Source organism: Vigna umbellata, chromosome 2, assembly GCF_029865625.1.
Source record: "Vigna umbellata cultivar VRB3 chromosome 2, Vumbellata_1.0, whole genome shotgun sequence".
NCBI lineage: Eukaryota > Viridiplantae > Streptophyta > Magnoliopsida > Fabales > Fabaceae > Vigna > Vigna umbellata.
The window spans coordinates 37,546,838-37,570,044 of record NC_142166.1 but is presented as its reverse complement, the minus strand read 5'-3'; the positions used below and the strand labels follow the sequence as shown (position 1 = coordinate 37,570,044).

Here is a 23,207-nt window from a genome sequence, read left to right as displayed (position 1 = left end):
CGAGGTAGAAAGGTTAGACGATTTTTTAAAAAAAAAGGGTTTTGGCCGCGCTTCCAACAGAAACCGCTGTCATATCTCCATGTTATTTCTATGGTTGGAACCGCGGCCAAAGGTTACACGAAAACTTAAAAAAAATATAAGGGGGTTTTGGTCGCGGTTCAAGAAAGAACCGCTGTCATATCCCCAGGTTATTACCCTGGTTGTAACCGCTGTCAGAGCGGCTACAGCGAAATTGTTAGCCTGGAATAACAAACCAAGAGGGTTTTTAGTATTATCGTGTGCCTTTTAATTTCTACTCAATTAAACTTACTAAGCATATAATATAAATTAATAACAAGAGTAAGGTTGAGAGAAATTTGCACAGATGATCTTATTCTGGTTCGGATCTTACCAATCCTACGTCCAGTCGCTTATCTCAAACCAAGATAAACACTTCACTACTCACAAAACAATTACAAATTACAATCACAAAGAAACAATTTGTAAAAGTTTAGAAACCACCTCTCTTGATACCATAAGAGATGAACCTCCACCTCCTTTGAGTCTTCACAAAGGATGAACACCTCCTCCGAATACTTCACGAAGGATGAACTTCCTCTTTCGTACACCTCCTTAGACACACCAAGGATGAACCGGCTATTTCCTCTGTCACCGTAGCAGCACTTCACCAACTCCACAAACATGAGTTTCACAAGCCGAACAAGAACACACAAGTCTCAATGATTTTTGAGTATTAGAGCACAATGGAAGAGTTGTTGTTGATGGATAAGGAGAGCCTATTTATAGACTCAGGAAAATACTCTTCCATTCTCCGTAACTGGCCATTTAACGCTTTTAATCGATTAATATTACTGTTAATCGACTAAAATGAGTGCAACGACTAGTTTTCAAAAGTTGGAAAACTCCAACGATCAGCTTTAGTCGATTATTCTCAGGATTAATCGATTAGCTAATCGATTAAAACTTGCTTTAATCGATTATTCCTGATCTGATTGGGTTTTCAACACCTGCACCGTTTTAATCGATTATAACTAGGTTTAATCGATTAAAACCAAGAGTTTTTGATTCCTAGCAACAATAATACACTGTGAAAGAACATGAATCAAAACCTAACAAAAATCTAAGTTCTAAACCTTAAACTATAATTATTACAAAAGCTTTTTATAACAAAAACAAGTCTTCAAAGGATCTTCATGAATCTTGATGTATCTTGACTTGATTTGGATATCATCAAAACTTCATCTTCATCATTTTGCTAACAACCGCGACTTGAAGTCCCAAACTTTTTTACCTCGCCCGTATATGCCGCTGTTCTAAAACCGCGACGTATATTCAAAAACAACCGCGGTCGTTTCCCTTTGCTGCACTAGTGATGATGACATTTGGACAAATGTTGCACAACTCACCATTTGGGATGATGCTATGAAAGTTCATCTTGGGGTGCCAGATTTCAACAGCCTTCTTGCCTTCCAATCCTTTCTCCCTCATCCTGAACAACAAACAAATCGTCGTCAATTACTGATGGGCGAATTCAAAGTTGAAGAACGCTTAATTCAGTATCTGATTGTGTGGCTTTTGTGCCCCCGTGCCACAAATCATCCTCATTTTTATGAGCAAGATTTTCTTCTTCTGTATGGGATTTTAAATCACATACATATTGATTGGCCTGCACTCATCTCAGATACTATGCCGAAGGCTAAAAAGTATCATGTCTATCATCTTCCTTATGCACTCCTCATTACTAGAATTCTTGAATACAAAGGAGTAAATGTGGACGGAGAGCTCACCCAACCCATCCGAGCAATTGGCACTGAAATTGGGGAGACAACGTTTCCTCAAATGGGTTTTGTTGCTCGTGGGCGTGTGATCATTCACAATGATGACGATCACCAAGATAGTGAAGATGATGATATGGACGCTCACATGGCTGAAACTGTAAGAGCTACTGCTCCTTCTGATGTTGGTCCTTCGCAAATGCCTTCATCTTCCACCCTTTCCATGGAAGAATATTTTGCTAGGATGTCCAAACAACCGCAAGACACGAGTCTTGCTCAACAAGCCCATTTTGATCAAGTCTTTGAGTGACAACAAACTCATGAAGAATATGTGATTGACCAATTTAACGACTTTGACACTCGTCTTGGGAACATTGAAAATCATCTCAATCTTCATCCTCCAGAAAAACCACCCAGTCCAGAATTTTAGACTTTAGGCCTTATGCTAAGAATGACATTTTCTCTCCAATTAAATAAAATGCTTTCTTGTTCCAATATTCTGCATACATTATTTTAAAGAGGGGGAGCACCTTTTGAGGGGGAGATGATTATTCATTTTGCTTCTGATCAAAAAAGGGGACAAGAACACATTCATAGTGCAGTTACTGCTAACTTATTTCTTTGTGAGTTTAAATTTGTTTTTGCAAATAACATGAAGTTGTTTTTAAACAAATGATGTTTGATCATCATAAAAAAGGGGAAGATTAATACCAATAAGGTGTATTGGTATTTTAAAAGATAATGATTTTGATGATGCTGCAAGAGAACCATTCGAAGAATGAAGTTGTAATTTATTTAAAAGCATTTTTGTAGACTAAAAATGTATTAGGAATAACTTTGAACATGTAAACACTTAGAAATTTCCTGTCTTTAGGATATCTGCACATATAATTGATTATTTGATGTAATAATCGATTATCACGAGCCTTTTTGAAAAACCATTTCTCTCGTAGATAATCGATTATCCTGGTCTGGATAAGAATTGCCGAAGTCTTGCAGATAATCGATTATTCCTCAAGATAATCGATTATCATTTTTTTTTGAAAACCTTGTAACAGACTTGAATAATTAATTATTACTTACAATAATCGATTATCACTGGCAGTTGTATTGTGTCTTTTTAAATTCAGACCTGTGGGATATATATAGTTGTCTAAAACCCTTAGAGGATTTATCTAAGTCATTTGAGAATACAGTGTGATTTGAGGAAGTTCTCAAGTGTTAGTTCAATGCTCTTGTCAAGTCTTGTAAATAGGAGAAGCTCGCGCTTTGTGGGTCAAAGGTTGGAGCAGTTCTCTTCAAGTTGGCAAAGTTGTTTTCTTCTAGTTCGTTAATCGAAGGAAGATTTTCTGTTGCACTGTTCCGGTTCGTCTATTGAAGGAAAGTGTTCGTTGCTTGCTTCCGGTTTGTTTGTCGATGGAAGTTTCCTTCCAGTTCGTTCGTCGAAGGAAGGTTTTATCATTCTTATTTCATTCACTATATTGTAATCTGTAAAACTGTTTTTAGTGAAAAAGTTAATCACTATTCATAGTGTTTAACGACTAGACGTAGAATCTTTTGATTCAAACCAGGATAAAAATCATTTGTGTGATTTTTTCTACTTCCTACACTCTTTACATTTTCTGCACATTAACTGTTTGATCAAATGTTTAAAAGAAAATTAAAAGAACCATTTTTTAAATTGACCGAACAAGCTGTTTGCTTTTAACAATCCGTATCGTACTTTGAGTTTTATTATTTCCGCTGCGTAATATCGGTACTGATTGTTCCAATAGGATGGAGGGGAAGTACATTATTTTTCTTTACCTGTTCCTCTTCCAGCCTTTCCTTCGTCATCTCATTCATCGTTAATGTTGACAATGAATCCTCAATCTTTTCCTCTTCTTCCTCCTCCTCCTTCTCATTTGTCATTGGTCATCGTCACTTCCCGCTATCTTGCATTGTTGCCACCATGATTGTCGTTGTCATTAATACCGTCATCACCTCCATGACTATCACTGCTACTTCCACTTTTTCTTTCTTCTCATTCTTTTTCTCTTTTTCTTTTTAGTCAAATCCAATTAATTTAAAAAAAAATATATAATCAAACTTTGACAAAAAAGTTTGATGTCCATTTTACTCACAAATTTACATACCAATAGATTTTTAAAAAACATAATTGTTAATGAATTTAGTGACCAAGTTTATAAACATTGAATTACTGACGAATTTTTTCATAAATTTTCAAATAATTCAATTATTAATGAGTTTTCAAAAAATTTTAATTACAGAAAAAAATATCAAATAATTTAGAAAATCATTACAAATAGTTTTATCGATGAATTTTACCAACAAATTGTACAGCGGATCTATTATCGATTAATATTTTTGTCAATAATAAAATATAATTTATCAATGAGAAATTTATTATTAATAGATATTGTTTGTCAATAATTAAAATTTTTAAAATTTATCAATAAAATTTGTTCATAAATTTTATTTTATTAATGAATTTTTTTGTTAATATTATTTATTATTTATTTTCTTAATGTAGAAGAATTAATCTTGGGCCAAACTAAAGTCATTTGTATGAAAGTCATTAGTAGATGAGTTAGATTGAGTTGTCCATCAAATCGAGTGTTGGGGTAAACCAAGTCAAATAATTCCTTTTAATAACTATGAAAATTACTAATATGTGGACTTACACGTGGATCTGATTGGGAAATGAAAGTTGTCTTGTTATACAAGAAAAACGTTTTCTCACCTCTTATTAAATAAGTATGAATATTAAGATTTCCTTTGCCTATCACATTTTTTATTTTTTACAAAAACTTATAAAACTAGTTTTTTTGAAAACTACCCCACTCTAATCTCTTTCCTCAATAAATATATTTATTTATTAATTTATTATTTTTGAAAATGATAAGTTTCCTTCCATCATAATAATAAATAATGTAATTATTTCTAGAAGTAAGAGATACTTATTCATTTATTTATTATGTTTTATAATATTTTCTGTCTATTTCTGATTTTTTTTTCTCTAAAACTTCTATATATACCATTAATGACTTATTTAGTAACTCCAATGGAAGTAAATTTGATACAGAATGAATATTTATTGCATTGATTATCAATGATACTATTTACAGTAACGCTTCTTTTCTGATTGACTGAAATATTTTATTAAATAAATTAATAATTAGGAATTATTATATCTTCCCTGCTCTTATTCTATATATATATATAAGCATAAAAAGCGAGAGAAGAGAATATCATCTTGATAAACTCATATCAGCAAAATGATGTCCAGAAGAACGAGTCTGAGTTGTATAGTTGGAATTCTGTGTATTGCTTTGCTTTTGAGTTCAGGTAAAGCTATGATGAACAGAAAGCATTAAGTGGAGATATTTGAGTTTATTAAAAGTAAAGTTGTGATTTTGCATGCATTTTGTAATGAAATACGATTGATTTCAGGATCGGCGGACGTAGTTTGTCGTAAGGAAGGGCATTGTCCGGATGGAAAAGCTTGTTTCAATTATTGTGTAGGTTTAGGGTTTAAACAGTTTGGTGGTGTGTGTACTATTCAAGGCATAAATATAAATCTATGTTGCTGCATAAGTTAAGAATCAGATAAACATGTCGAAACATAAATAAATTGTTTCAATTTCTTGTATGATTTTTATGACTGTTCAATATTATAAAACATTCCTGAGGAAAAATAAATTATAATTCTATTTATTTTTACATGATTTTATCTCATATTTATCAGTAGAACTGGGTTTATAGGTTGAAATTCCGTAGCATCACTAATCAAATTTGAACCCACCCTAAAAGACACATGTTTACTTCAAAAATTATGTTTTTTTAACCCGTTCTATTATTAGAAAAAGGGTAAAACATAAATATTTTCAATAATTATGACTATTATATATGTTGTTGTAAAAATTGTTGACAAAGTCGAATTTCTAAGGATATTAAAACTATCAAGGATCTCTATAAATAAAATAAAATAAACTCAAAATATTTTTAGGAAAAGAAGAAAAGAGAAAGAATGAAACTAAGAGAAGAGAGAATGAGAGAAAAATGATCTCCGATCATTTGTTTTGGAGTGAAGGAAGTGCTCTATTTATAAAGTTGGTGAATAAGGCCCATGATCCAAAGATCCAAAATGTCTGTTAGAAAAATGATTTTTTAATAAATTAAAATGTTGGCAACAACACTTACAAGACTTGTGGGACAGTAGCAACATTCAAAATAAAATATTTTGCAATATTATATTCAAAACTTATAACAATCCCCCACATATTGCAAAATATATAAAACGAAAGAGAAAAGAATTTATTCTGGGTTTCACAAGGTGTAATGCATCAAAATTGGTATAGCAAGCTATATGAACTAAAGACACTTGAGTGTGTTATAGAGGTTTATCAATCACAGTACACCCCCATAATCCTTGTTGTTATAGTTGTGATGCACTTATTAGGCTATGCGTGTGCTTGGTATTCATGAGTGCTTTAGAGTCATGCCAAAATCTCATAGAAGCGGCCCCACTTGACACTCGTATAGGTGATTTCATCAAGTGTTTGCTGTAAAACATACACATAAGGGATATGAAGATCATTAAAAACTTTGTTTAATTACAAAGTTTAACCTCTTAATAATGTAGTCTCTAGCACTTTCACACACACCATAAGAATGACACTAGTACAAAAACAATGTATAACGTCATGCGTTCAATGTCCAACTACTGAATAACCAACTTTAAAAATGAGCGGTGATTTTTTGTAAATAAATGCAATTATTAAACGTTGTTTAGAATTGTAATTCGACGTAAAAGGATATAAAATGTCAAATGACTTTTAAATTCGACGTCAAAAGGTTAGTGAATTCAATAAAAATTTGAGTGGGAGATTGAAAATTCATTCACTTTATTTTAGCGCACGATACCCTCTTTTCTTCTCAAACTTTTCTTAAACGAAGTTTGATGTGCATTACATGTAATCTTTCTATCATTTGATACAAATGCATGTTAATTAATTACTTGATGTATGATTTTTGTTTGTTTTACCCGATTATTTTCGTACTCTTGTCCTTCATATGTGCATTCTGCTTTCTCTCTCACTGTGACGAAACTTTATTCCGACGAACCCACCTTTTGAAGGTTAGTTTTCGTTTTCGTTTTGAAGAACTTATTTGTTGAACTTGTTTATTGTTTTTTTTTGTTGAATTTGTTTGTTGTTGTTTTTGTTGAACTTGTTTGTTGTTGTTGTTTAGTTAAACTTGTTTGTTGTTGGTTATTATTGTTTGATGTTGATACTATACTACACGTTCATATTTCATGCTTTATAAAATACCAAACACTGAAATTTGTTATTTCTTTTTCTTTTCAGGTCTCGTAGAGTTGTAAAAAAGATCATAATTAATTAAACAAAAATTGATTAACGTCGAATATTGACAAAATTCAATGTTAAGTTAACGTTGTATATTAACAAAATTCGACGTTAATTTAACGTCAAATTTTTTAAATTCGACGTAAATTTAACGTCTTCTAATATGGCGTTATTCGCGAATTTGCTGTTAAAAGTCCAAAATATTCGACGTTATACGTGATTTTTGTACTAGTGTGGACATATTTGATTTAAAATCTAATTTGTGCTATCAAAACTAATAAGTGACTTGTTTTTACCCATATGAACCTTATTCATGGGATCAATAATCACAAATGTTGGGTTACCATCACTTTTTTGTTTGCCAGTGGCTTAAGTCCCATTCCCCTCGATGTTTCTAAGATCATATTTCTTCCCAAGGATTTTGTTAGAGGATCTGCTAGATTCCATTATGACTTCACATAACCAATGGAAATAGTTCCACTCTTTAGCAGCTGCTTCACCAAATTGTGTCTCAATTGGATATGTCTATTCTTTCCATTGTAATTTTTGTTTATAGCTATAGCTATTGCCAATTGGCATTCATGGTGTATTGACACCGATGTGGTTGGTTTCATTCGTAGTGGAATGTTTGTTAAGAAGTTTTTCAATCACTCAGCCTCACTACTAGCCATCTCAAGAGCGACAAACTCAGAATCCATTGTTGATCTTGTAATAATTGTTTGTATGGCTGATCTCCATGTAATCGCACCACCCCTAAGTGTGAATACATAACCACTAGTGGATTTTGTCTCATCTGAATCAAAGATCCAGTTAACACCACTGTACCCTTCTAGTACAGCGGGAAATCCACTATAGTCAATGACATAATCCATTGAAAGCCTGGAAAGTGCATCCCAATGTTCTTGATTTGGACATTGTCTGTACCTACTCAGTCTACCTATTGCATAAGCAATATCAGGTCTAGAAAAGCTCATCAAGTGTAGTTAGCTCCCAATTATCTGGACATACTGAGGCTGAGATAATGATTCTCCTCTACTTTTCATTAATTTAGAGTTAGCATCATAAGGGGTACTCACGGATTTGAAAACATAATACCTAAACTTCTTTTGAAGTTTCTCAATGTATCGTTCTTAGGATCGTAATATATTATCTCCCTTCCCTATATTCTAACACCTAAAATTACATTACTTTCATCCATGTCTTTCATTTCAAAGTTTGTTTAGTTCTAACAAGAATCATTCTCATTCTCTATCTAACACTATTAATTCATTATTATCTAAAGTCTCATTCAAAAATATAAGATGCTCAATAGATTCTACTAAAAAAATAATGAAAAATTATAAATAAATATAATTAAGTATTAATTCAAAATAATAAATCATTTATTATTTTAATTAATCATCTCATTACTTTCCTTTAAAGTATCATTCATTCCCTTTTAAACCACATTAATTTCTAGCTCCAATTTAATTTGATTTCCAAAAGTAAGTTTTAATTAAAAATTCCTTATCTTATTATTATCATTATCTTTGTTTTCAGTCATTACAAAAGTCCAACTCCATACTAGACCTCTAGGCCTAATAGGTTTAACTTGGAGCAACCCAAAGTCCTCAGAACACATAGCCAGTGGCCATCGTGAACTCTCACCGCCGTAAGGAAAGGACTGACCCTCTGCTAATCAATACATACCCTAAAATCACGCCAGGAATCAATAGGAAATAATTTACCCCAATCATGAATCAAAACGCACAAAGAAAAACCTTCCAAAACGATCAAGAACACAAGAGATTACCAGAAACAGAACTTAGTTCCAGATTCCAATTCTAAACCCCAAAAATCAAAGGACAATAAAACCCTAAATCATAGAAACAAGAACAAAAACCCCAATTTTTGAATCGAAAACCTAATTCCCCAATTCAATTAGAATGAACCCTACATCTAAAAAATCAGAAGAAAACATAGAAACACCCAAAATTTGATGAACAACTGAAACCCTAAAATCACAAAATCAGAAGGGAGAGGAGGATTTCACCGTGAATCAAAACCCACAGAAAGGGAAACCAAAATCATCCACCCAAAATCGTTAGCCTGAAGTGAGAACAGAGAACCCAAAAGAAATTCCCAAACGACACCCTCGTCGCAACACGCGGAGGCCCCTCCGCGAAACGCAGAAGCTCTCGCCGCACCATAGTTGCGCCTCCACTATGCTTCAGTCACGCCTTTGTCTTTGCCCTTACAAAGCCTCTCCGAATGTGCGAGCCATGGATGGGTTTCTCAAGATTGGGTGGTCAACGAGATCAGAGAGGAGAAGAAGCTTGAAGCTTCTGATTATGGAATCAGAACGAAAAGAAGGAAGGAACCTATTGTCTATGAGAGAAGCACCAAAAAGAAACTCCGGGGAAAAATTTGAGTTGCTTGAATCATGTCTGGAAACTAATTTAGGTTCACTTGAATCAAATTTAGGATTTTAGAAATAATAATTAATAGGAACCCTCGTCCTTAATTAATTACACTTAAAAAGAAACCTTCGTTCCTCATATGTTCTTCTAACGTTTTATTTATTTATTTAAAGTTACAATTCAAAGCTTCATAAAATAAAAGCCTATTATACCCAAAACGTCAAAATCCACCATTGGTATCTTACAAAGCCAAATATAATTCAATAACTTATTCACAAAACATGAGCATTTAATCACATACCAAAGTATCTAAAATTATACTAATAATTACATATATAATCACATATTCGTAAATCACATATATAATTACACATCAGATTAACATTTCATACTCATTCTCATGAAGATAATTAAGAACATATCATCATTCAACACTAGTACAAAATTGCATTTTTAACTCGTACATTATGCTTCGGTTTTTTTCGCAACCGAAGCATATCAGACGCGGTGGCAGGATTGTAATTTTGAAATCATTATATGCCTCGGTTGATAAACAACCGGTATCTAAATGACATACTGACTCGGTTGGCAGAATGGACCGAGGTATATAGCCCAGTGAAAAAACTACTGCCTCGGTTATCAGATGGACCGAGGCATATAGTCAAAATCTCTTAAGCCAAGAAAACCTAGCAACTCACATTTCCCTTTTATTTTTCTCGCTTCTCTCTCGTCTCTATGCTTCGCTTCTGCCTGCTATAAGTGTCGCTGCCGCTACCCTGCCGTTGCCCCGCCACTGCCTCGTCGCTGCCTCACCGCTGCAGGGAGCCACCACCATCTCGTCCTGGCGACGACTCGAGCGCAGCTTCCACCTCACCTGTCAGTGCACGTCTGGAGTGAAGAGCAAGCGGTGGCTGTTTGCGGTGGCTGTTGGGGGTGAAAAATCTCAGATCTACAAATCTGAAGGCCCGGCTTCCACCCCTAAAGACCCATCCTCCATCCCCAACTTCCACAACAAGATCCAGAAGCTCACCCGCAACGTTGGAGCCGAGCCAGTCGTCGGACCGCCTCTTCCTCCACGAGCTTTCTTCCTCTTCCTCTTCTCTGTTCGACACCGCCTTGGATCTGCGTTGCGCAAGGGAGCGAGATTTATTTTCTCCTTCGTGTTGCCGCGTTGGATCTGCGTTGCCGAGAGGGAGGCTTCGTCGGGAACGAGGCTTGGGAAACGGCGTGGCTGATGATGAAGAAAGGAATTAATTGAAGAGTTATTCCTTTGATGTTTGCTTGGAGCTTGCAATATCAGCTGATGATGAAGAAAAAGAAAAAATCACTTTATTGCCTCGGTTAGATTTGAACCGAGGCATAAGCACCCACCCCTATACTACCTCGGGTGACTGAACTGAGGCATAAGCACACATCTTTTTTACTCAGTTCAGAACTAACCGAGGCATAAAGCTTATCATTTTTTACCTCGTCTGTATATGCCTCGGTTGCAGAACCGTTGCGTATAAGCGAAACTAACCGGTGTCATTTCCCTTCATTGCACTAGTGATCCTATAATAAAGCAAAGGTAAACTTTCCATACCTTTTTGACTTTTGACAGTAACAATATTGAAATATAAGTTCTTAAGATTGTTGTAAAAATTGTTGACAAAGTCACGAACAAAGGATTTCCTAAGACGTGAAAATCACTGTTCTTAAAGACCTATCTGCAGTATATTGCGTAAGCCCCCAACATACAACAGAAACTGCCCTGAGGATATCAGAACTAGTAAGGATTTCTATAAAGAGAATAAAATAAACCCAAAATATCTTTAAGAAAAGAAGAAAAGAGAAATAATGAAACTAAGAGAAGAGAGAATGAGACAAGAATGGTTTCTGATCATCTGTTTTGAAGTAAAGGAAGTGTTCTATTTATAGAGCTGGTGAACAAGGCAATGATCCGAAGATCTAACATATCTGTCAAAATATCTACTAGAAAAATGATCTTTTAATAAATTAAAATGTTCACAACAACACTTACGAGACTTGTGTGTAGCAACGTTCAAAACAAAATATCTTGCAATATTCAAAACTTATAACAGTTTTGTTTTCCTTTGTTAAATTTTAAGTTTCTATTAATTTTTTTTTATCTAATGACTGTTGTAAGTATGTGATGTGTAAGATGACAACGAAAGGAAGACAAGTTTAACTATCTCACTTACCTGTTTCTTTTTAGTGTTTCAAAAATTTTAAAAATTACAGGAACTTAATATTATCAAATATGTAATATGAAAATGAGATATTTTAAATGTTTTTCTATTTTTATTTTTTAAATTATAATGAAATATTTTTTTTATACATTAATAAATATGATAAATAAGATTGATCAACAAGATTGAAATCACATTAAATTATTACATTACAGTAAATGAGTTTTCTTTATAGAATTACTAGTGATAAAGTTACATTTATAATAATGATGAGTTAGAAAATAAAACTAGTTATATAAAAATATCAAAATAATATTTTATATGATAAAAATAAACAATAAATAAAAGCATTTAAAAAAATAAAAATTATCAACCTTTTATTTGTATGTTTCCATTGACAATTTTTTACAAATGAAGAAATGTAAAGAGAACTTCTTGCTTTCCAACTAAATCTTTTTACAGCTATGTATATAAACATTGATTTATGATACATAAACAAGAAAAATGATTCATTGCTAAATATGGCTTAGAATCAATAGTTCATCAACAATTATCCATATTCTGTTCTATCTGATTAAGTGTTATATATGTATTTTGAAACAATTTGATACCATATCAAATATTAGTCTATCAATTAGAGATAATGAAAATAGAGAAATAATGAAAATTATTTTAATAAAAATAGGAGTTTTTCAAATGAAACAAAAATTAAGAACTAAAAATTTATGTTATTAAACATTTAAATTAAAAGTTAAATATTCTTATATCAAAGAAAAAAAATAAACAATATAATAAAAATATTAAACAGTATATAACTTCGGGTGTCACATTTCCTAAGTTATCACATTTTTTTGTTAGTGTTTTTATTAAAAGAAACTAAATTAGTTTTTCACTTTCAACATATTGGTATCCATTACTGATTAAGTTAGTTTCTATTCATTTTTCTTTTTTATTTATAGTTTAAGACACATGTAGATAGATTGAATGCATGTGTCATTAAATCTCTTTTCCTAATTATTTCATGATTAGTACGAACCTACCCTAATCATAATTTTATGGTTTGTATGTATAGATAGAGTTATCTGAGCTGAGACAGAGATAATTTACTTACTAGTGATGTTTTAGCTTTCTAACCAGGTAAGAGAAGCTAATAATTGCTTTAATTTAGTGTTAAGAAGTATGATTGCATGTTAGAGAAGTTGTGAGATTAATGTTTGGTGGAATATGTTATCATGAGATTGTTGAATGATGTTGGTGTATTGATGAGCTAATGTTGTATATTGAAGCATAATGCTATGTATGATTGTGAATTGGTATTTGTTTGAATCCTTAATGTTGTTGTTTTGAAGTTTAATGAGGTACAAAACTGTTGTAGAATTTAAAGTAGTAAAAAGGGAACATGGTATGCAAGTTTTTGTCCGAAAAGAGGGGTTTTGAAAGGTGGAACTTTGAAGGAATGATGGGATACATAAATAAGATTGTTAGGGTATGATGTTGGTCCATTTGAAACTTGTTTAGCTAATAGTTCACTAAAATCTAGTTGGTAGCATGTCAAATATAAAGTATGTGTTCTTGGATAGTTGGGTTTATCTAATGAACCAAGTCATTAACCAAATGAGCCAATTGGTATCAAATTTGAAGGATAAACATGTTTTTAAATCAATTTTAGTGTCAAATATGCAGGTTGGATCATTTGAATAGGTCTTGGGTTCATTTAGGTCAAATTATGAAGTTTCCAAACTTCAAGTGTGGCGTTGAGCGACATCAAGCGGGGCTCGAGTGCCAAAAATCAAGAGCTTTCATGCTCAATTGCACCATGGTGGCACTCAAGTGCCAATTTTTCGCAAATAATGGCGCTCGATTGTAAGGGTGTGTCACTTAGCACCAGTCTGTTTTTCCCAAACTCTACATGTTTAGAAATTTTCTGCTTTTATGATTTTTTAATGTTTGTTTTGGCACTTAAATTGTCGCAAAGGATTTAGATACACTTTTAATGTATGTATGTTTAAAAAGCTATATAGATTTGTGATAGAGTTATGAATTTCTTATGAATGAAAATGTTTTAATCCTTTAATGATTGTTTGGTAATATATATTGAATATTGTGATGGTTAATGCATGAGGTCTATAAGTATATTGAAGTATGGTTTGAAAAAAGTTTCTAAAGTGAAAATCTTAAAGGATGTTTCAAGTAGTATATGTATTATTGCACGAGGTTATATATATATATATATATATATATATATATATATATATATATATATATATATATATATATTGATTTTTTAATGATTCATTTATATATTAAAGATATTTTTTTTCATATTTGTATTTCAAATTTACTTTTAAAACTAAAATTTTATTTTAACAATTTCATTATTTTTTTAAAAATTTAACCATTTATCTATATTTATACCTATATATAAAGGGAATTTTATTTGGATATCCACATTTATCTTCCAATTTTAAAATTTAAATAAAAATTATTTTAAATTTAACAAATCATTTTATCAATTTTAACCGTTTATTTAAATTTAATCACTTTTTAAACTTTATTATCTTTTAATTAAAAAATTATCCATAAAATAAATAAATATTGTACTATGGTCCTCCCACGTGATCATACAACCCTTCCACATGTTTGTCCTCCCGTACAGTCCTCCATGGTCGTCCATCTAGGTCGACCACATAGGCCAACCACTAGGCCGATCATTCAGGCCGACCATCCAAGCCGACCACCAGGCCGATCCACCAGGTTGATCCACCAGGCTGATCATCCAGGCCAACCACCAGACCAACCATCCAGGCCAACCACTAGGCTGATCCACCAAACCGATCCACCAAGCCGATCATCCAGGCCAACCACCAGGCCGACCATCTAGGCCGACCACCAGGCTGACCACTAGGCCGATCATTAAGGCCAACCATCCAGGCCGACCACCCAGGTTGACCACTAGGCCGACCATCCAGGTTGACCGACCAGCAGAACCAAATGGCCGACCACCCAGGTCGATCACATGGTTAGATTATATAAACGATAATGACTCATTAAGCTCCTAAGGTGCGATTGGGCCGTCATTAGGCCAGCGAAAGGTAAAATCCCATCACAACTATTATAAACAAAGGTCTCAAGTATGACTTTAGAGGTACGATACACAATACACATGCATTACTTGCTCTTCCAACTGCTCGATTACATTACTAACTTGAGCATCGGAGTGCCTTTGACAAGTGTCTGCCCACTCGACTTGGATAAGGAGGAGGAATGACGACCACCAGGGATCCCGCCCGGTGTACGTGCCAATTAGAGGACTAATAGGCAGCTCGTCCGGTCTTCAAGTCAACCTGGAGTGCCTTGAGCAACGTCCGTCCGCTTTGGGCCACGTCCGTCCGGTCTTCAACTTAAAGTGCTTTGAGTATGAGACTTTAATCCTATACCGGAAACAAAACTATTTAGAATAAAATCATGTGAATATTGAATATTAAAAATTGATAAGAGATTTGTGAAATAAACTAAATTTCAATTTTCTTTGCATTATTGTATCGCATAATTATCAATAAAAATTATTTTGGTTTAACTCATCATTGATTTACTAAAAATGGAGTTAGGCTAGTCCGTGTTACTAAGACATATACTAAAAATATTGATTTAAATATACTATTTTTTAAATTAAATATACTATTTTTTTAAATTAAATATATTATAAATATATTATTATATACATGTTTTTTTAAGATTTTAATTAATTAATGTCAATAAGTTAACATATATGTTAAATTATTTTATTATAAGAAATAATTGAAATTGAATTAGTATGTACTAATATTTAAATAGTAATATTATTATTAGGATAACAAAAAAAATTAAGTTTGACCGGTTAGTCCGTCAATTTAATGAAAAAAAAGTGGATTAGGAAAATGTTTTTCGAAAGTCAGAACCAATTCGATCAATCAAACCCGATAGTCTAGCCTCATGAGTTAGTCGGGTCAGTCTAACACCCCAACTTCATTAAATAAAAATTGAATTTGGTGTCGTGACACTTCATATTAACACAACCTGACAGTCCAACCAAGGTTTGATACAGCTCAACCAAAGTTTGATACAATTCAATCAAAGTTTGATACAATTTGGCCAAAATCTAAAACAGCCTAGTACATGAGCATGAAATCTTTTGTTCCTTGAAGATATGTCATTACTTTATTTTCAGTTTTCCAATGGTCAACACCTGGATTACTCTAATATATCTTTCTAAATTTTCAATTGCAAATACAATGTTAGGTCTAGTACAAACTTGAACATACATAACACTTATGAGAGTTAAAACATATGGAGTATTTTTGATCAGTTCCCGCTCAAAATCATTCTTCAGGACATTATACCACGTATACCCAACTTTAACATGTAATCTAAAAATATAAATAATGCCTATTATAATATATATATATATATATATATATATATATATATATATATATATATATATTAAACCGATAAGTACCTATAAATATTGACTATTCACAGTCTATTACTTTGTATGAAATTCAAAATGGTAAATTATATTCATCTACTTTACCTTTTTAAAAGATTTTCCAAACGTATATATATTATAATAACCAATAAGAAAATATATGCATTGAAAAAAATTATAAAATGATAGTTACTAATTAAATTCCAATTTAATGCAGCCAAAAATTTCAGCATAAATTTCTAAAATATAATAGTTTTTCATCTTTTGCACAAGATCAATTAGAGGCATTAAATCACAAATACCAAAACAATTTAACCACCTAAACAAGTTTAATTCTAATACACTAACGTTAAACCAATTTCTAGGGACAACTATTAAACGCAAGCATAGTCATGATATCATCAAAAGAAATAATTTAAAGTTTGACCCAGCTACACCCCAAAAGAAATAAATAAAGACAATAGCAAAACAAATATTGAACAATAATAGAATTAACATTCATCATAAAGTAAAATAAGAATCATTAACAACACCACAAGATAGAAATAAAAACCATTATACACTAATTTTTCATGAATTTAATTCAATGACTAAGACATCATAACAATTACTACAATTGCAATTAGACAATCACAGGGAAACAATAAAACTAATCGAAATTGTTGAGACTTAGGAGTGTATTATAAACTAATTGGCATTAACATAAAACAATTATAAACATTAGAGTATATCATGTTCATTCACCAACCAACGTGAAATATTGAGCACTCATGCTAAAGAAAACAAGACAATATCATAGGCTTAATCTTACTCATTGTAATTAACACTCCACTCAATAACAGGATAGTCCAATCGACATTACTATCTTATTCCGAAATCCCAAACATCTTATAACCTTATTAGAGCAGCAACCAAAACATAGTAGTATCATGAGTATAAAGTAAATTCAAGTCGTTCATGAATACAATTTCATTTCATATTATATAGAAACGAACAATTTCACATAACAAACAATAAACCATCAAGTATAACACAACAATATAATCATACCTAACACAACATATAAACACACGATAAAAACTAGATGAGCTCACTCCCCAAGGTCCCAAAAGATTTTCGAAAACCATGCTTTGATACCAAATTTAACATCCCGATCTTTGGGATGTCCAATTACGAGTAAAATATATAATTTCAAAAATCATAATGACATCGTAGAAATCAACTTATATAATACCGAAATTTTATAAAATAAAAACGAAATAAAATAAATTCAATTGTATTGTCTCTAACATTTATAGTACAAAAACTTTAAATAACACAAGTCTTTTTCCCACTCTCGCGTCTCTATCGTACATCTGGAGCATCTGCAACATCTGCTCTCGTATAACCAAAAGTTATACGATCATCGCAAGACACACACAACCACAAACACAAACAAATATGAGTAAGCTACCATAGCACAACCAATAACAATAAAACATGTACATAGGAAGCAAACAGAACTCAATAACAAATCAATCATCTATAGTGCGATCCTACTAACATAATCATCTACACACCATGATCATCATCAACATCCTCATTAAGTATATCATGATTATACCATCAACGTCATCCTTATCAACATCGTTTCCAAACACATTGTCACTACAAATCATCATCACATGTAGCTCGATCAACACTAACCTCGTCATGAATCCTTCACCATGGATAACACCATGAGCATCCACAATACCTTAATCACACTCTTGTACCCTACCTCAAACCTGTACCCTCCCTATAGGTCCCCTATAACCTTTCCTACAGGTCTGCTCGAGTAGTCCCGCCTACCTGGCTAAGAAACATGTATCCTGCCACACAAGAACAAGGCAAACACCATCACCCCATACAAAGAAGGCTCAATACCCGAGCACCCCCTTTTCGCACACAAGGCCAAAGGGAGTCGCTATCTCGATCGTTCGATAGTCTTAGGCTTTACTAGGTATAGCAAGTGGACCTATCCCACACTTTTATGCTAATCAACCACACACTCAAGTACAACTCCAACACTCACTCATTCCACTCATCAGTCAAAGTTCATTAAATACGTAAGTACATACCAACTACCTCAAAATAAATATATTTCCATTAAAATATTTTTGTTTCAATAGTCACAATTTACTTATATAATAAAATTGAAGATTTATCCGGAGATAAATATTGTTTTTATTTTTTATTTAACACTTTGACCATAATGTTATACAAGGAAATAAGTCAACAATTATGATGTTAGATGATAATGTATTTTTATGATTTTGGATTTTATTTTTATTTTAATATAAGATATTAATGATTTGATATTAGAGGACATTTTGTGTTTTTATGTTTTCGGATTGTATTTTAGTTTAAGGTGATTTTGATTTATTTTTGTCTATTTGATATTTGAGTATTAAGATAAATATTTTAAATTGATTTTTGATATTATTTAGATTTTAATTGGAAGTTATTTATAATTAACGTTTAGTGTTTGGGTATGATATATATTAAATGATATTTAGAATTATCATTTACAATTATTGTTATATATATATATATATATATATATATATATATATATATATATATATATATATTAATATATGCAATGTTTAATATTATGATTTTTTACAATTATTTCAATAATTTAGAATTTAGCTTCAAATTTTATATTAGAAAAAATAGATAAAAAATTAAAACTAGAAATTTAATTTGTATGATAATTAAGTAAGTGACTTTATTTAACTCATTAACACAATAAAAAAGCATAATTATTGATAGGAAAAGTCATATGCAGTCACCAAATTCTTTGATAAATCAAAATTATCATGATTTACTTACAATAAAAGATTTATTGATAACATGTTGATTGATAAATTTTATCGATGAATTTTTTTATTTGTTAATTATTAGTAATGAGATCAAATTCATCGATAAATATCTATCAATAATAAGCAAGGACCAAAAATTTGTCAATTACGATTTAGTTTTTCTTCTTCTTTTTTCTTTTGTTTTTCTTTTATTTTTTGTTCTTTCTTAAAAAGAACGTAGGTCTTTTGAGGTGACATTGAAAGACTAGATGCTTGTGAATAAAATCATAGCAATATTCACTGAGAAAAATTCTTCAACATTCAAATTAATAAGATGTATAGAAAAATATATGAGATTGAAAGTTAGTATTTCCTGTGAGAATGTGTCATTTATAACTAGTTATGGATAGTTAAGGTAATTAATTAATAATATCATTGATTTACAAATTATGTCTTAGTAATATCATTGATTTTATATATGCATATGTAAATTATGGATTTAATGATTTAATGAGAGTCATAACATTTGCATGTAATTGTATTTACCATCATTATGGTTTAATATTTTGTAATATATGCATATTACAAGTTATTATAAAAATATTATATTTATTTAATATTATTTTCCCTCTCAGATGGAGGGAAGTACATTAATTTTCTCCGTACTCTTCTTCTTCCACTCTTTCCTTCGTCATTTCGTTCATTATTAATGTTGACAATGAATCTTCTATAACATTCCAAATTCTCACACTTGAAAATTCATAATTTATGTATTGTAGTATTACATTCACGGTAACATCCCGTAATCTCACACTTAAAAATTCATAGTTGATATATGTCTATACATGTTTTAAACTCTGATTTCAACTACAAAATCATAATTATAACTTGAGTTCTTCTACTTTATTCTTCTATCTTTCTCTTCCTTGGCACTGAATCAGACGACATTCCTTCATCTGCTCCCGTATAACAAATTATACGATCATCGCACATACCCAAAAACAAACACAAACAAGTAGGATGAGCTAACATGCAACCAATCATTTATAAAACATGCATATTTACTTTGATGCACTCAACAAACCTCATATAATAATTATGCGAGACACACTCATACCATCATACAACAATCGCATCATAGATACTCATCCCACAATACCACAATTATTAATCGACACTTATCCCACAATACTTAATAGACACTCGTTCCACAATACTCAATAGACACTCATTCCACAATACTCAATGGTCACCCATTCCACAATACCCAATAGACACTTATCCCGATGATATGTTGATGAGCGGTCAACGGGAGGTTACGCACTTGTGATGCCTTCTTAGTCCTCAACACTATGTCCAAAACCGGCACATAGACCAGGACCTCCTGCCCCTCTCACCACATAATTCATCATTTCTGGATGATTATTAGAGTATTAGGATAACCTCCAGCAACAGGACCCTCAACATCAACATATACACACATACCATGACATTACAGAATCTCTCCGTGAGACTCATACCATGCTCACATTCCTCAACTCATATTATACCATTACGAAATCTCCCCATAATACTCATATCATGTTCAGATGCATAAATTCAAATCCAATATAATAAATTACAATCATCACAGAAATCATACAAACTGAATATATCACAAAATAAATTAACAATACTAAAATTTCACCATAAATGGTCACCGAAGAAGAATCAAATGTTTGACGAATCAAACTCACCATAAACGCCAGTACATATGACTAGTCACAACTTACTGGATTGGACTAGGGCTGCTCTATGATCAGGGATGTACCAACTCCGGTTTCTCAGATTCCTCTATCCTACCATCACAATTATAATTCATAATTCCGTATCTACCACAATAACATGAATTCATCAGACATTTTCATTCCAACGAGATATATTGCACAATAGTTTAATAGTACATAATCTGTTCAACAAGATTTAAGTTAAAAACTTGTCGAGTAGACTTCCAGGAAAGAGAGGTGCGTCCCAATGGACAACTTAAGTACCGAGTCTTTCCTTAGCAAAAGTGTTCCTCAACTAGTTTTAACAAATTTCTTATTTACAGATTCAAAACAACAACATATAATATTAACACCGAAATTCACTATAGATAGATATACAATAAGCACTAACAGTATTCACACAAAATCTCAAAACATGAATAGTAATAAAACAATATTAAATCATAATTTAAAAGCTTAGAAATGTTAGCTCCCCTACCTCTATTTCAAACTTCTCTTGCTCCGAATTTGTTTCCCCGAAAAACCCTCTAGAGCCTCTACTCTTCCTGACCCTAAAAATTTCTTTCTAACTCTTTCTTCTCTATTTCTCAAGGTTTCTTACTTGATTCTTCCTCTCTTTATGCAAAATAGTCTCCCCTCTCATGGCTATTTATAGTCCAAAAATTTTACTACTCATCAATTTTTTTAATATTATTTATTATTTTAATTTTATTTTATTACATAATGGATTCCTCAATAATGCCTTCAAATTTGAAGTGCTTTATCCACTATCATTATTTTAATTTTTTTGTAATTTTTTAATAATTTATTTTTAATTTTTTTTACAAAAAGGTAGAAAAGAGCTTGAACCCATGTTCTTGAAATCACCACAATTTTCTACCATTTAAGCTACCAAAATTTCTATATTTAACTTATTAATTATATTTTCCATTCACACAGAAATTTATTACTACTAGTAATAAAATTGTTACAATTAAAGTAAATATTTTTTATGGATCTTACATCCTCAACTTTTTCCTCCTTTTTCTCTTTCCCCTTATCCTCTTTCTCTTTCTCTTTCTCTTTCTCTTTCTCTTTCTCTTTCTCCTTCTCATCTTCTTTTTCCTTCTCCTATTGATTTGTCATTGGTCATCGACACTTCCCACTATCTTGCATTGTTGCCACCATGATTGTCGTCGTTGTCATTATCGCTACTACTTCCATTTTTTCTTTTTTCTTATATTTTTTCTCTTTTTCTTTTTAGTTACATCCAATTGATTTAAAAAAATATTTAGTCAAATTTTGACAAAAACATTTTGATGTCCATTTTACTCACAAATTTACTTACCAATAAATTTTTAACAAGTATAATTATTAATTAATTTAATGACCAATTTTACAAATGTTGAATTACCTGACAAATTTATTTATAAATTTTCAATTAATTCAATTATTAACGAATTTTTAAAAAATTCAATTACAAACGAAATTGCCAATTAATTTAAAAAATCATTACAAATAGTTTTATCAAGAATTTTACCAACAAATGTTGTAAAGCAGATCTATTATTAATTAATATTTTTGTCAATAATAAAATATAATTTATCAATGAGAAATTTATTATTAATAGATATTTTTTTCAATAATTAAAATTTTAACATTTATCAATAAAATTTGTTAAAAAATTTTATTTTATTATTGATTTTTTTTGTTAATATTATTTATTATTTATTTTCTTAATGTAGAAGAATTAATTGTGGGCCATGGCCAAACTAAAGTCATTAGTAGATGAGTTAGATTGAGTTGTCGATCAAATAGCATCGAGTGTTGGGCCAAACCAAGTCAAATAATCCCTTTTGATAACTATGAAAATTACTAACATGAGGACTTACACGTGGATCTGATTGGGAAATGAAAGTTGTCTTTACTATTAGATAAGAAAAAAGTTTTCTTACCTCTTATTAAATAAGTATCAATATTAAGATTTCCTTTTGCATGCTGTCTATCACATTCTTTTATTTTTACAAAAATTTAAATAAAATTAAATTTTTTGAAAACTGCCCCACTCTAATCTCTTTCCTCAATAAATATATTTATTTATTAATTTATTAGTTTTGAAAATGATAATTTTCCTTCCAACATAATAATAAATAATGTGATTATTTCTAGAAGTAAGAGATACTTATTCATTTATTTATTATGTTTTATAACATTTTCTGTCTATTTCTGAGTTTTTTCTCTATAAACTTCTATATACCATTAATGGCTTATTCAGTAACTCCAATGGAAGTTAAATTTGATAAAGAAGGAATACTGTATTGCATTGATTATCAATGATATTATTTACATAACGCTTCTTTTCTGATTGACTGAAATATTTTATTAAATAGAATAATAATTAGGAATTATTATATCTTCCCTGCTCTTATTCTAAATA

The 23,207-nt window shown here is 31.3% G+C and overlaps 1 long non-coding RNA gene across 1 annotated transcript; it reads left to right on the top strand.

Moving 5' to 3' along the window:
* The first annotated feature begins 5,029 nt into the window (after positions 1 to 5,029).
* Positions 5,030 to 5,427, top strand: LOC148203930 (uncharacterized). The gene is made up of 2 exons (XR_015784467.1): positions 5,030 to 5,123; positions 5,229 to 5,427. It is a non-coding gene; the product is annotated as an uncharacterized LOC148203930 (long non-coding RNA).
* The last annotated feature ends 17,780 nt before the right edge of the window (positions 5,428 to 23,207 follow it).